Raw genomic sequence first — 14,731 nt, 5'->3', positions numbered from 1 at the left:
ACATACTTTTTAAGTACTGCATTTCATTGATCCTAAGTTACACTTTCCCCCCCACCACTGTTTTAATGTCTTTGAAATCAGGACATGTCTTACAATCAGTGACCATTTAACATTGTGACAAAGTTTAATTGACAATTTTTTTTAACATATGCATCTATAAAATAATGTTTTACCAAGAAAAGGTTGTAAAATAATTCAGTTTAGTGTGTGAGTTGGGTACCCAGGGAAATCATGCATTAGGAGTTAAAGTGACTTATTGAGGGGTAATTCTTGTGTAAGATAATGGAGAGAGTAAGCAATAGTAATCAGTGCAAAACCTTCAGATACAAGTCTATGAGAGAGGAGGGGGCGGGAGGAAGGACTGGATAGAAAGTGTCTTAAACTGAGGTACAGCTGGTATTATGTCTCAGCAAACCTAATAGGAAACCCTATTTTAAAACTGCCTGTATAGGAGTCCTGTTATGATCAGAAATGTTTGAACAATAGACATCCCATGTTGTCTATCCATCGGTTACAAGCTTTCCAGGAAGAACACCAAATCCTAAAGATACCTGCAGGCAGAGAGGGTCAGCTCACTGTACATCCTGCAACAAATTCCCTCTTGAAGATGGAGCAGATTATGTACAGAAAGTATGAAAACAAACAAGTAGATATTAAATAAGTTTCATGCATTTGAAATTAATCAATTTGGAATCCTAAAGATGAAAAATATAGCATTTTAAACAATATAAACAAGTGAAAGAGACTCTCTAGATTGGATGTAGGTAAATAAAGAATGAATAACCAGAAAAGTTAATGCATAATTAACCACATAAAGCATAGGGAGAAAAATATATTTTTGAAATATTAAAAATGTATAAAAATACATTAGAAGGTAAGAAAAAACTTACTAAGTTTCTACCTAGAGATGATAAAAAGAAGAGCCAATGGAACCAAATAAGTTGAAAAGAATAAAGATAATATAAATCAATGAATTTTAAAACAGGAAAATAACAAAGAAAATCGATAAAAAGCTGATTAGTCACTAAAACCACTAAAATTGATAAACTACTAGCAAGGCTGAAAGAAAAAGAGATAAAATACAAATCATCAATATTAGGAATGAGACAAAAGATATCACTATAGATTCCTTTCCAGAAGGAAAAAATGGGAATATTAGCAATAACTTTATCCTCACAAATTCAACAACTTAGAAGAAATGGACCAATTTCTTGAAAATAAAAACCCTTTAATACTTATTCCAACATATCTCAGTGTCAAATGCAAAAATTCTCAACACTTAATTAGAAAATTGAATTTCACAATGTATAAATATCATTATACTCAATGACCAAATGAGATTTATTCCAGCTAAGTAAGCTAATTTAATATTTGTAAATCAACCAATACTTTCTATCATATCAACACGCTAAAAACATCTTATGATCATGTCAATTGACAGAGAGAAAGTAATGACAAAATCTAACACCTGCTCATTGTAAAATCTCTTAGAAAGTTCACAATAGAAAGAACTGCTCTAACCTGATAAAAGAATATCTACAAAAATATCTAAATTTAAGATCATACATTAATTTCTTTTCTTTTCAGAGATAGGGTGTCATTCTGTCATTCAGGCCAAAGCACAGTGAAACAATAGCTCACATCAGCCTTGAATTCCTGGGCTCAAGCAGTCCTCCCACCTCAACCTCCCAAGTAGGTGGAATTACAGGCACAAGCCACCACACTCAGCTTAACATCGTACTTAATAGGCTGAATGATTTCCCTGTAAGATCAGCAACAGGCAAGGGTACCCACTCTCACCAGTCTTAGGCAACATAAGAATGAAAATTCTAGATATTGTAATTAAGCAAGAAAAATGAAAAACATACAGATTGGAACAGAAGAAATAAAATTGTATTTTCATATTTCTTGATATTCTACAAGAAAAATCCCAAGAAAACTAAAAACCAAAACTTCTAGATCTCATATATTCAGCAAGGCCACAGAAAATAAGATCAACATATACAAAGTCAATCACATTAATATATCCTTTAATGAAGATGTTGGAACCAAAAATAAACGCAGTATTATCTACAATCACTTAAAGAAAAATAAATATACTTATGTATACGTTCAATAAAACATGTATAGAATCTCTGTGTTGAAAATTACAAATTGATCCTGAAAGAAATAAAAGAAAATTTAAAGAAATCTGGAAACACACTATTTTATGGATGGGAAGACTTAAAACAATAAAGATGCCAATTCTCCCCAAGTTGATCAACAGGGTTAATGCAATTCCTATAAAAATTCTAGGAATATTTTGCATAGACATAGACATATTTATTCCAAAATTTATGTGGAAAGACACAGATCCCATAATAGCTGGACAAAGAAAAAATTGGGAGGAATCACTCTACCCTACTTTAAATCTTAGCATTAAATAATAATTAATTATTGATAATTAATTAAATAATCCTACATTAAATGATATAGCATGGTGTTAGCTTTGGCAGATGGTTAGACACATAGATCAATGGGGGAAAAAAAAAGAGAGCACCCAAACTCATACATATATGCTCAACTGATTTTTGACAAAAGTAAAATGAAAAAAAAAATTGAGAAAAATAAGCTTTTTCTACAATTAGTGCTGGAACATTTGGATATCCATAGACCAAAATAATGAACCTTACCCTAAATTTCCCATTTTACACAAAAATTAACTCACAATAGAGCATGGACTTATATGTGGAACAAAAAGCTACAAAACTTTTTAAGGAGAAAAAGGGGAAAATGTTCAGGATCTAGAGCTTGGGGCTGCTTGATAAAAGCATAGTCTGTAAAAGAAAAAGTTGATAGTTTATATATCATTAAAATTAGAGGATTTTTCTTTACAAAAGACTTATGAGGATGACAAGAAGAAAATATTTGCAAATCATTAGCATGAAAATACATTTAAAATTCTCAAAATTCAACAGTAAAACAAACAATCCATTAGAATATGAATAAAATACACATATAGACTACAAAAGAGAATATAAGGATGGCAAATAAGCACATGAAAAGATCTATTCACCATCAAAAGACACTAGAAACATGAAAATTAAAACCACATGAGATATCACTGACACCTATCAAACTGAATAAAACCGAAAATAGTGATAATCAAATGATTGTGTGGATGAAGAGAAAGTGGATCATTTCCATTTCTTACGAAAGTGAGTAGTGTTACAGCCATTCTGCAGAACTATTTTTCAGTTTCTTATAAAACTGAACATGCAACATACATATAGCTTAGTAACTGCACTTTTCAGGGTTTATCCGAGATACATGTAAACTTTATTGTCACAGAAACCTGTACACAACTTCATTCACAGTCAAAAACTGGAAAATGTTAAGCTGCCTTGAATTGGTAAACAGTTAAACAAATGATGATTCATCCATACCATGCAATATTACTCAGCATAAAAGGGAATGAACTGTTATACACACAACAACTTGGGAATTCTGCTGAGTGAAAAAAGACTGTCCCAACACGTTACATGCTGTGCAAATCCAGTTTTTAAACATTCTTGAAATGACAGAATAATAGAAATGAAGAATAGATTAATGGTTACCAGGGGTTAAGGAGAGGGATGGTTTAAGGTAGGGGGAAGGGAGGTCATCGTGGCTATACAAAGGCAACAGGAGGGGTCTTTTTGATGATAGAAGAGTTTTATATCTGGACTCTTTTAATGTCAATATCCTGGTCGTGTTATTGTACTATAGTTTTGCATGATGTTACTACTGGAATTACTTGGTAGAGGTTCCATGGGTCCTGTCTTTATTATTCTGTTGTAATAGCATGCAAATCTATAATTTATCAAATGGAAAATTAAAAAAATAAAGCAACAGGGAGAATTGAGTAGATAACCAGGATTTCCAGAAGAGATTTTAGAAAATAGTAAAGAAACATTATTAGAAAAAGAATAGTGGCTTATAATTTTCCAGATCTGAAAATAGAAATGAGTTTTTTGACTGAAGAAATCTAGTTATTTGTAATATGGATGAAGACTAATGAATACAAATCTAAAATTTCACAATTTCAAGGATACAGTAAAATTTCACATTTCAAACATACACAAAATCTTAGTTCCTGAGAGCAAAGGCAGATGACATAGAACTGAATATCCCTTATGCTGAAGGCTGCCTTCTCAACACCAGCATTTGACTGGCAGACATATGCAACTAGTACATAGACTTTCACTTAATTATTTTGTTTTCAGTAAAGCACCAGAGCCTTCAGCAATGCCTTGTGCCTCTGAACCACAAGTCCTGAGTTCCTGTGCTTGACTCTGGAATGTAAACTTCCAAAGTTTGTGTTGCAGAAAGAGTAGAAAAGATTGAGGTAGGGACAGTCTAAACTGCATGGAGTTAAAAATCTGAGATTTATGGGCCATCTTAGTCTTTACATTGCTGTAAAGAAATACCTGAGGCTTCGTGCTTCATAAAGAAAAGAGGTTTATTTGGCTCTTAGTTCTGCCGGCTGTGCAAGCATGGTGTCAGTATCTGCCTCTGGAGAGCTTCAGGCTGCTTCTGCTAATGGTGGAAGGAGAAGGGGAGCCATTGTGTAGAGATCACGTAGCACAAGTCGCAAGTGGAAGATCTGTTTACTTAGAATGCCATTCTCCCAAAGAGGAAGGCTACAGTGGATATCTATGAAGTCGATGGTTACTGTCAATGATAAAGAATAGACAGGCTTGCTCAAAATACAGAGAACTCTGCTCTGGGTTAGAGGACCTGAGAGTTATCATAGGTATACTCTGCCTCTCTTATCAGGCACAGCACCCACAATGTTTCAGTAAGAATAAATACAGTAATTTTCCTGCTAGCAAGAGAGGAAGAGCACCTAACCTAGCCCTCCTTGAAACAATTCTTTAATGAGCTATCATCACTGATGGCCACCAAACAATTTTGACTTCATATTTGTTAACTTAAAATATGGGTATTTTCAAGGTCAGTCCAGGGTAGAACCTATTTATGGAGAAGTCTTCTGCCAAGTGTGTTCCCTAATGTTCCCTTTATTTTTATGTTCCTTCTAAGTAGAAGTGGAATAAATTTATCCATTATTCAGAAATATATAAAACTTTCTGGTTTGCTAATTAAAAAGATAATTTTATTTTTCATTTTGGTAAGATTAGGAGATGGAGAGCGAAGCAAGCTCAAACCGTCAAACCTCCATCATGAATCAGAAATTTAAAAAAAAATTAATTTTTCAAATCCTATTCATCCTTGAGGAGATAGCTCAGATGACATCTCTATCAAGTGTTCCCTGATCTTCCCACACTGAATTAGGGTTGCTATTGCTGTTGCTGCACAACTTGGTTACATTCTGTTACTTGTCACTTGGTCTAGTAACTTGTCTCTATGTATCTTTCTTGCTGACTCAATTGAGAGCTTTTGGATGGTATAGACTGTATTGTATTGATTCCTAAATACTTAATGTTTAATACCATACCTAGTGTAAGATTTATGAAATGAATCCATGACAAAAGAATAGCCAAAATCCTGCATCTTAAACTTCTGCCTCACCTAGGCAAGGCACATATAAATCATTTATTTGTTTTCTAGGTATTCTGTGTACCTTTTGAAAGCTATTTATTGTATGAATATCTGCAAAGCTACTTATTTCATTTATAGCAGAGTGCACTGTGTGCATGTGTATGTGTGTGTGTGGTTTTATCTGTAAAACATCTATAATATGAAAAGCTAAACTTCTATTTGGACAGAGTATCTGTGGTATCATTACTGATTCACAATAACCAATCAGCTTTTTAAAGCACATTTCAGCAAAGTTATAGTGCAACATTAAAATACATGATTTTGTGATTTGGCAAGTCACTCTGAGAAATTTTCCTTATTTATGAACACCTTCTATAGACATAAATCTATTTCATGTGTGTTTATTAATATTTTTCATTAAACACAATTAAAATTCTAAATATGATTCAATGTGCAATAAATTTAAAATGGTTCCATCCCTTTGCTCAGAAATGTTAATCTCAACTCTAAATGCTATTGTTGCACTTGGTGCATGTGCACCTATTACCTAAACTGTGAATACTCCAGTTAAAAGAGCTTCTTGTAGATAATTTAGCTTGGAAAATTTTTTGTTTTCTTAATGATCATACAAAGTCTTTATAACATACTTGTTCCAATTTTTATTTATATGGTATATGAAATCACTATCCCCAATCACTTTACTTTAAAGTAAGTGAGTTTAGATCAATGGATCATCTAACTTATAATTAAGTTAGTGAACAAAATTAAAACTGCTATTCACAAACACTAGAATACATTCTGCAAATAATGTAGGTATTCCAAACAACTTCAGCTTTCAAAATCATGCATACACCAGAACTTTCCCTTCTAAAGGACTTAATAGACCTTCTAAGGCTTTCTAAATTATATAGCATTTGATGCAAATTTGAGTGATCCTTCAATCCAAGAGTTGTAGACAATCAAAATGTCTATTGAATGGCAGATGATATAATGATTCTTTTACCACCAACTCCTAGGAACTGTTGGAGAAGGGTTATGATAAAAATCATGGCCTGGGCATATGATCTGAGAGGATAGTTAATGCTTCAGTCAGAGTCCAAATCAAAATCCAATGACTCTTTTTTTACAGGACCTATGTAGGAAGGCTGGTTAATATTATAAGTCATGGCCTGGCAATGATTATTGCATATTTTTCAGTAGAGGTTTTTGAGTTTGTTTTCTTTTTAAATTGTCATGTTTCTCCTGATTTCCATCCCATCTACAAATAATCTGAAATCTTAGATTTGGTGCCTTTGCAGTCTCACATGTGTTTGCTAAGCTCTTTTCTAATCTGTAGAAATAAACCATAACTATACAGGGTCTTTATCTTTCACATCCATCGATCACTTCCTTCATTTCTAAACACACCATGGAAAGTATGAAAATAGATAAAATTTTGTGTTCTTCTAGTCACTAGGTAACTACTATTTCACCCACACTTTTCTAGATTGGTTCAGTTTTAGGTAGTTAGTGAATGTGAATGTCTAATGGCTACTGATTTTAAGGAAGAATGGAGAAGAATTCAGAGGGATTTCTTTTTTTCTCTTTCATATTTGTGAGATGTACATTTGGCACATAGTCACCTGGATTCTGGCCCTCAGTTTGAGTAACATTACAGGAGGACTTCAGGGCCCAATCTGTTAGGAAACGTTATTTGAAAATGGATGGAAGTTCACTCTGCCTCCTCAGCTGCTTCAAAAGCACAATTGTGCATTTTTCCCCATCATCCACCTATCAATATGCTATTCATTCTTCAAACCCTGGCTCAGATATCACCTCTGTGTCACCTTCATGGAAATAAAGGTAGTTAATTAGTCCCTGCACTCTACTGTTATTAAATTTAAAGAAAATTTCTGCTTCATAAAAAGTCAAAAAGAGCTGAGAAAATCTTGAAGAAGAATAACAAAGCTTCAGTTCCTATACCTTACACCACTAGACAACACAATCTTTTGTAAAGTTATAGTGATTAAGACAGTATGGTATTGATGTAAGGTCAGACAAATAGACAAATGTAATAAATTTGGAATTGAGAAACATACATTCACAAAACTGGGCACCTGATTGATAATAAAGGTGACATTCCAGGGAAAGGATAGCATTTTCAAAAAATGGTATTCGTTCAATCGAATATTTACATTAAATAAATCAATCTTGATCTTAAACTATATTAAAAATTTATTCCTAACTAAATATAATTTTTTTTAAACTAGGCTTTTAGAAGAAAGGTAAAATATCTTTATGACCTTTGGGTTAAACAAATGTTTATTAAATAAGACTTAAAGAGTGCTAACCAAACATTTGATAAATTGGACAAAATAAAACTAAGAATTTCTTAGTTAATAATTAATTCATTAAAAGACGTCATTAAGAGAGTGAAAGAGCAAATCAGCCTGTTGAAAGATTTATCTAAAGTATATATTTGACAGAGGGCTCATATTCAATACACAATATAAATAACTTCTGAAAATCTACAGGAATAAGACCAGAAAAGAACATAGAAAACACCATGGGCAAAAGATCTGAATATGTACTCATAAAAGAAGCTAACTAAATGACCAGTTAACATATTAAAATTGTTCAGCATCATTAATCTGGAAAATGCAAATTAAAATGTCAATTAACATGCTACTATATTCCAGAATGCTTAAAATGAAAATGATCAGTGAAAACAAGTGTTGTTGATGATGTTAAGTTATTGGAACTCTGATAAACTACTGATGGAATTGTAAATTTATATAAACTCTTTAAAAACATTTGGCACCACCTATTAGAGATAAACATATGTGGACTTGTTGCAAATCCCTTTTTACATATATATCCAAAAAAAAAATACTTAAGATGTTCACCAGAAGGTATAAACAAGAATTCTCATAGTATTATAACTCATAATGACCCCAAACTTGAAACAACTCAATTTCCATCTATAGTAAAATGCATAAATAAACTATGGTGCATTCATTTAATGAAATACTATACAGCCTTGTAGTAATTCAGAGACTGAATTGCAACTACTTACAACAACATGAGGAATCTTAAAAGCAGAATGTTAGAAGTTATACACATAGACTATATGCTTTCATATATAAGAAGTGCTGATTATATGATGATGTTCACTTTTGAAGACTCACTAAGCTGTACCAATAAGTTTTGCATTTAATTATATGTAATTTAGAAAATAGTACTCAAAAATACCTGCTATTAAACATTGCACACCTGTCTCTACCCATAGACTGCAAGATCTTTAAAAGTAGGCCAGTGTTGGGTATGTACAAGGTTCTCAATAAATATGTATTCCAATTAAATTAAAAGCATTGTTGGGGAGTCCCAGGAGATATGACCAAATAGGAACAGCTCCGATCTGCAACTCCCAGTGAGACCAATGCAGAAGGTAAGTGATTTCTGCATTTCCAACTGAGGTACCCAGTTTATCCCATTGAGACTGGCTAGACAGTGGGTGCAACCCACGGAGGGCGAGCAGAAGTAGGGTGGGTGTTGCCTCACCTGGGAAGCACAAATGGTTGGTGAACTGCTTCCTCTAGCCAAGGGAAGCCATGAGGGACTGTGCTGTGAGGGATGGTGCTATCTGTCCCAGATATTACGCTTTTCCCACAGTCTTTGCAACCCACAGACCAGGAGATTCTCTTGGTTGCCTACACCACAAGGGTCCTGGGTTTCAAGCACAAAACTGGGCAGCTCTTTGGACAGACACCGAGCTAGCTGCAGGAGTTATTTTCATACCGCAGTGGCATCTGGAATGCCAGTGAGATGGAACTATTCACTTTTCTGGAAAGGGGGCTGAAGACAGGGAGCCAGGTGATCTTGCTCAGTGGATCCCACCCCCACAGAGTCCAGCAAACTAAGATCCACTGGCTTGAAATTCTCACTGCCAGCACAGCAGTCTGAAGTCGACCTGGGAAACTCAAGCTTGGTTGGGGGAGGGATGTCTGCCATTACTGAGACTTGAGTAGGTGGTTTTCCCTTCACAGTATAAACAAAGCCACTAGGAAGACTGGGCTAGGCAGAACCCACCACAGCTTGGCAAAGCCGCTGTAGCCAGGCTGCCTCTCTAGATTCCTCCTTTCTGGGCAGGGCATCTCTTAAAGAAAGGCAGCAGCTCCAGTCAAGGAATTATAGATAAAACTCCTGTCTCCCTGGGACAGAGCACCTGGGGGAAGGGGTGGCTATGGGTGCAGCTTCAGCAGACTTAAACATTCCTGCTTGACAGCTCTGAAGAAAGCAGTGGATCTCCCAGCACAGTGCTAGAGCTCTGCTAAGGGTCAGACTGCCTCCTCAAGTGGGTCCCTGACCCCTGATCCTCCTGACAGGGAGACACCTCTCAGCAGGGGTTGACAGACGCCTCATACAGGAGAGCTCCAACTGGCATCTGGCAGGTGCGCCTCTGGGATGAAGCTTCCAGAGGAAGGAGCAGGCAGCAATCTTTGCTCTTCTTCACTGGTGATACCAGGAAAACAGGGTCTGGAGTGGATCCCCGGCAAACTCCAGCAGACCTGCAGAAGAAGGGCCTGAATGTTAGAAGGAAAACTAACAAACAGAAAGCAATAGCATCAACATTAAAAAAGAAAAAAGAAAGGACAACCAAGCAAAAACCCCATCTGAATGCCACCAGCAGCAAAGACCAAAGGTAGATAAATCCACAAAGATGAGGAAAAACCAGTGCAAAAAGGCTGAAAATGCCAAAAATCAGAATGCCTCTTCTCCTCCAAAGGATCACAACTCCTCGCCAACAAGGAAACAAAACCGGATGGAGAATGAGTTTGACAAACTGACAGAAGTAGGCTTCAGAAGGTGAGTAATAACAAACTCCTCTGAGATAAAGGAGCATGTTCTAATCCAATGCAAGGAAGCCTTGAACCTTGATAAAACGTTAGATGAATTGCTAACTAGAATAACTAGTTTAGAAAAGAACATAAATGACCTGATGGAGCTGAAAAACACAGCATGAGAACTCCGTGAAGCATACACAAGTATCAATAGTCAAATCAATCAAGAGGAAGAAAGGATATCAGAGATTGAAGATTAACTTAATGAAATAAAGCATGAAGACAAGATTGGAGAAAAAAGAATAAAAGGGAATGAACAAACCCTCCAACAAATATGAGACTATGTGAAAAGACCAAACCTACATTTAATTGGTGTACCTGAAAGTCATGGGGAGAATGGTACCAAGTTGGAAAACACTCTTCAGTATATTATCCAGAAGAACTTCCCCAACCTAGCAAGATAGGCCAACATTCAAATTCAGGAAATACAGAGAACACCACGAAGATATTCCTCAAGAAGAGGAACCCCAAGATACATAATCATCAGATTCACCAAGGTTGAAATGAAGAAAAAAATGTTAAGGGAAGCCAGAGAGAAAGGTCGGGCTACCCACAAATGGAAACCCATCAAACTAACAGGGAATCTCTCTGCAGAAACCTTCCAAGACAGAAGAGAGTGGGGACCAATACTCAAAATTCTTAAGAATTTTCAACCCAGAATTTCATATCCAGCCAAGCTAAGCTTCATAAGTGAAGGAGAAATAAAATCTTTACAGACAAGCAAATGCTGAGGGATTTTGTCAACACCAGGCTTGTCTTACAAGAGCTCATGAAGGAAGCACTAAATATGGAAAGGAAAAAATCAGTACCAGCCACTGGAAAAGCATACCAAATTGTAAAGACCACTGACACTATGAAGAAACCGCATCAACTAATGGGCAAAATAATCAGCTAGCATCATATCGACAGAATCAAATTCACACATAACGATATTAACCTTAAATGTAAAGGCACTAAGTGCCCCAATTAAAAGACACAGACTGACATATTGGATAAAGAGTCAAGACCCATCGCTGTGCTGTATTCGGGAGACCCATCTCATGTGCAAAGACACACATAGGCTCAAAATAAAGGGATGGAGGAGTATTTACCAAACAAACAGAAAGCAAAAAGAAAGAGCAGGGGTTGCAAACCTAGTCTCTGATAAAACAGACTTTAAAAAAACAAAGATCAAAAAAGACAAAGAAGGGCATTACAAAATGGTAAAGGGATCAATGCAACAAGAAGAGCTAACAATCCTAAATATATATGCAACCAATACAGGAGCACTCAGATTCATAAAGCAAGTTCTTAGAGACCTACAAAGAGACTTAGACTCCCACACAATGATAGTGGGAGACTTTAACACTCCACTGTCAATACTAGAGAGATTAACAAGATAGAAAATTACAAGGATATTCAGGATTTGAACTCTGCTCTGGATCAGGCAGAACTAATAGATAGCTATAGAACTCTCCACCCCAAAGCAACAGAATATACATTCTTCTCAACACCACATAGCACTTATTCTAAAACTGACCACATAATTGGAAGTAAAACATTCCTCAGCAAATACAAAAGAATGGAAATCATAACAGTCAGACCACAGTGCAATCAAATTAGAACTCAGTATTAAGAAACTCACTCAAAACTGTACAACTACCTAGAAACTGAGCAACCTGCTCCTGAATGACTACTGGGTAAATAACAACATTAAGGAAAAAATAAATAAGTTATTTGAAACCAATAAGAACAAAGACACAACATACCAGAATCTCTGGGACACAGCTAAAGCAGTGTTTACAGGGAAATTTATAGCACTAAATGCCCACAGAAGAAAGTGGGAAAGATCTAAAATTAACACCCTAACATCACAATTAAAAGAAGTAGAGAAAGAAGAGCAAACAAATTCAAAAGCTAGCAGAAGACAAGAAACAACTAAGATTAGAGCAAAACTGAAGGAGATACAGACACGAAAAAAACCTTCAAAAGATCAATGAATTCAGGAGCTGATTTTTTGAAAAGATTAGCAAAAGAAATAGACCACTAGCCAGACCAGTAAAGAAGAAAAGAAAGAAGAACTAAATAGAAACAATAAAAAGTGATAAAGGGGAGATCACCACTGATCTCACAGAAGTACAAACTACCATCAGAGAATACTATAAACACCTCTATGCAAATAAACTAGAATATCTAGAAGAAATGGATAAATTTCTGGACACATACACCTTCTCAAGATTGAACCAGAAAGAAGTCATATCCCTGAATAGACCAATAACAAGTTCTGAAATTGAGGCAGTAATTAATAGCCTACCAACCAAAAACAGCCCAGGACCAGATGGATTCACAGCCAAATTCTACCAGAGGTACAAAGACGAACTGGTACCATTTCTTCTGAAACTATTTGAAACAATAGAAAAAGAGGGAATCTTCCCTAACACATTTTATGAGGCCAGCATCATCCTGATAACAAAACCTGGCAAAGACACAACAACAAAAAAAAAAGAAAGAAAGAAAAAGAAAATTTCAGGCCAATATTCCTAATGAAAATGAAAATTGATGCAAAAATCCTCAATAAAATACTGGAAACTAAATCGAGTAGCACATTAAAAAGCTTATGCACCATGATCAAGTTAGCTTCACCCCTGGGATGCAAGGCTGGTTCAACATATGCAAATCACTATACGTAATCCATCACATAAACAGAACCAATGACAAAAAAACATGATTATCTCAATAGATGCAGAAAAGGCCTTTGATAAAATTCAACACCCCTTCACGCTAAAAACACTCAATAAGCTAGGCATTGATGGAATGTACCTCAAAATAATAAGAGCTATTTACGACAAACCAACAGCTAATATCATACTGAATGGACAAAAGCTGGAAGCATTACCTTTGAAAACTGGCCCAAGATAAGGATGTCCTCTCTCACCACTCCTATTCAACATAGTATTGGAAGTTCTAGCCAGGGCAATCAGACAAGAGAAAGAAAGAAAGTGTATTCGGATAGGAAGAGAGGAAGTTGAAATGTCTCTGTTTGCAGATGACATGATTGTATGTTTAGAAAATCCCATCATCTCAGTCCAAAATCTTCTTAAGCTGAGAAGCAATTTCAGCAAAGTCTCAGGATGCAAAATCAATGTGCAAAACCCATAAGCATAACTATACACCAATAATAGACAGAGAGCCAAATCATGAGTGAACTCTCATTCACAATTGTTACCAAGAGAATAAAATATCTAGGAATACAATTGACAAGGGATGTGAAGGACCTCTTCAAAGAGAACTACAAACCACTGCTTGAGGAAATAAGAGAGGACACAAACAAACGGAAACACATTCCATGCTCATGGATAGGAAGAATCAATATAGTGAAAATGGCCATACTGCCCAAAATGATTTATAGACCTAATGCTATTCCCATCAAGCTACAATTGAGTTTCATCACAGAATTGGAAAAAGCTACATTAAATTTTATATGGAACCAAAAAAGAGCCCATATAGCCAAGACAATCCTAAGCAAGAAGAACAAAGCTGGAAGCATCACACTACCTGACTTCAAACTATGCTACAAGGCTACAGTAACCAAAACAGCATGGTACTGGGACCAAAACAAATATATAGATCAATGAAACAGAACAGAGATCTCAGAAATAACACCACACATCTACAACCAACTGATCTTTGACAAACCTCGCAAAAATAAACAATGAGGAAAGGATTCCCTATTTAATAAGTGGTGTTGGGAAAACTGGCTAGCCATATGCAGAAAACTGAAACTGATTCCCTTCCTTACACCTTCTACAAAAATTAACTCAAGATGAATTAAAGACTTAAATGCAAGACCTAAAACTATAAAAACCCTAGAAGAAAACCTAGGCAATACCATTCAGGACATAGGCATGGGCAAATACTTAATGACTAAAGCACCAAAGGCAATGGCAACAAAAGCCAGAACTGACAAATTAATTAAACTGAAGAGCTTCTGTGTAGCAAAAGAAACTACGAGCAGAGTGAACAGGCAACCTACAGAAAGGGAGAAAATGTTTGCAATCTATCCATCTGACAAAGGGCTAATATCCAGAATCTAGAAGGTACTTACACAAATTTACAAGAAAAAAACAAACAACCCCATGAAAAAGTGGGCAAAGGATATGAACAGACACTTTTCAAAAGAAGACATTTATGCATCCAACAAACATATGATAAAAAGTTCATTATCACTGGTCATTAGATAAATGAAAATCAAAACCACGATGAGATACCATCTCACGCCAGTTACAATGGCTATCATTAAAAGATCAGGAAACAAAACATGCCAGAGAGGATGTGAAGAAATAGGAAAGCTT

The sequence above is a fragment of the Colobus angolensis genome, unplaced genomic scaffold, assembly GCF_000951035.1.
Source record: "Colobus angolensis palliatus isolate OR3802 unplaced genomic scaffold, Cang.pa_1.0 Scaffold180, whole genome shotgun sequence".
Taxonomy (NCBI): Eukaryota; Metazoa; Chordata; class Mammalia; order Primates; family Cercopithecidae; genus Colobus; species Colobus angolensis.
The sequence above is the reverse complement of the archived record's forward strand: the minus strand, read 5'-3'. Positions refer to the sequence as shown.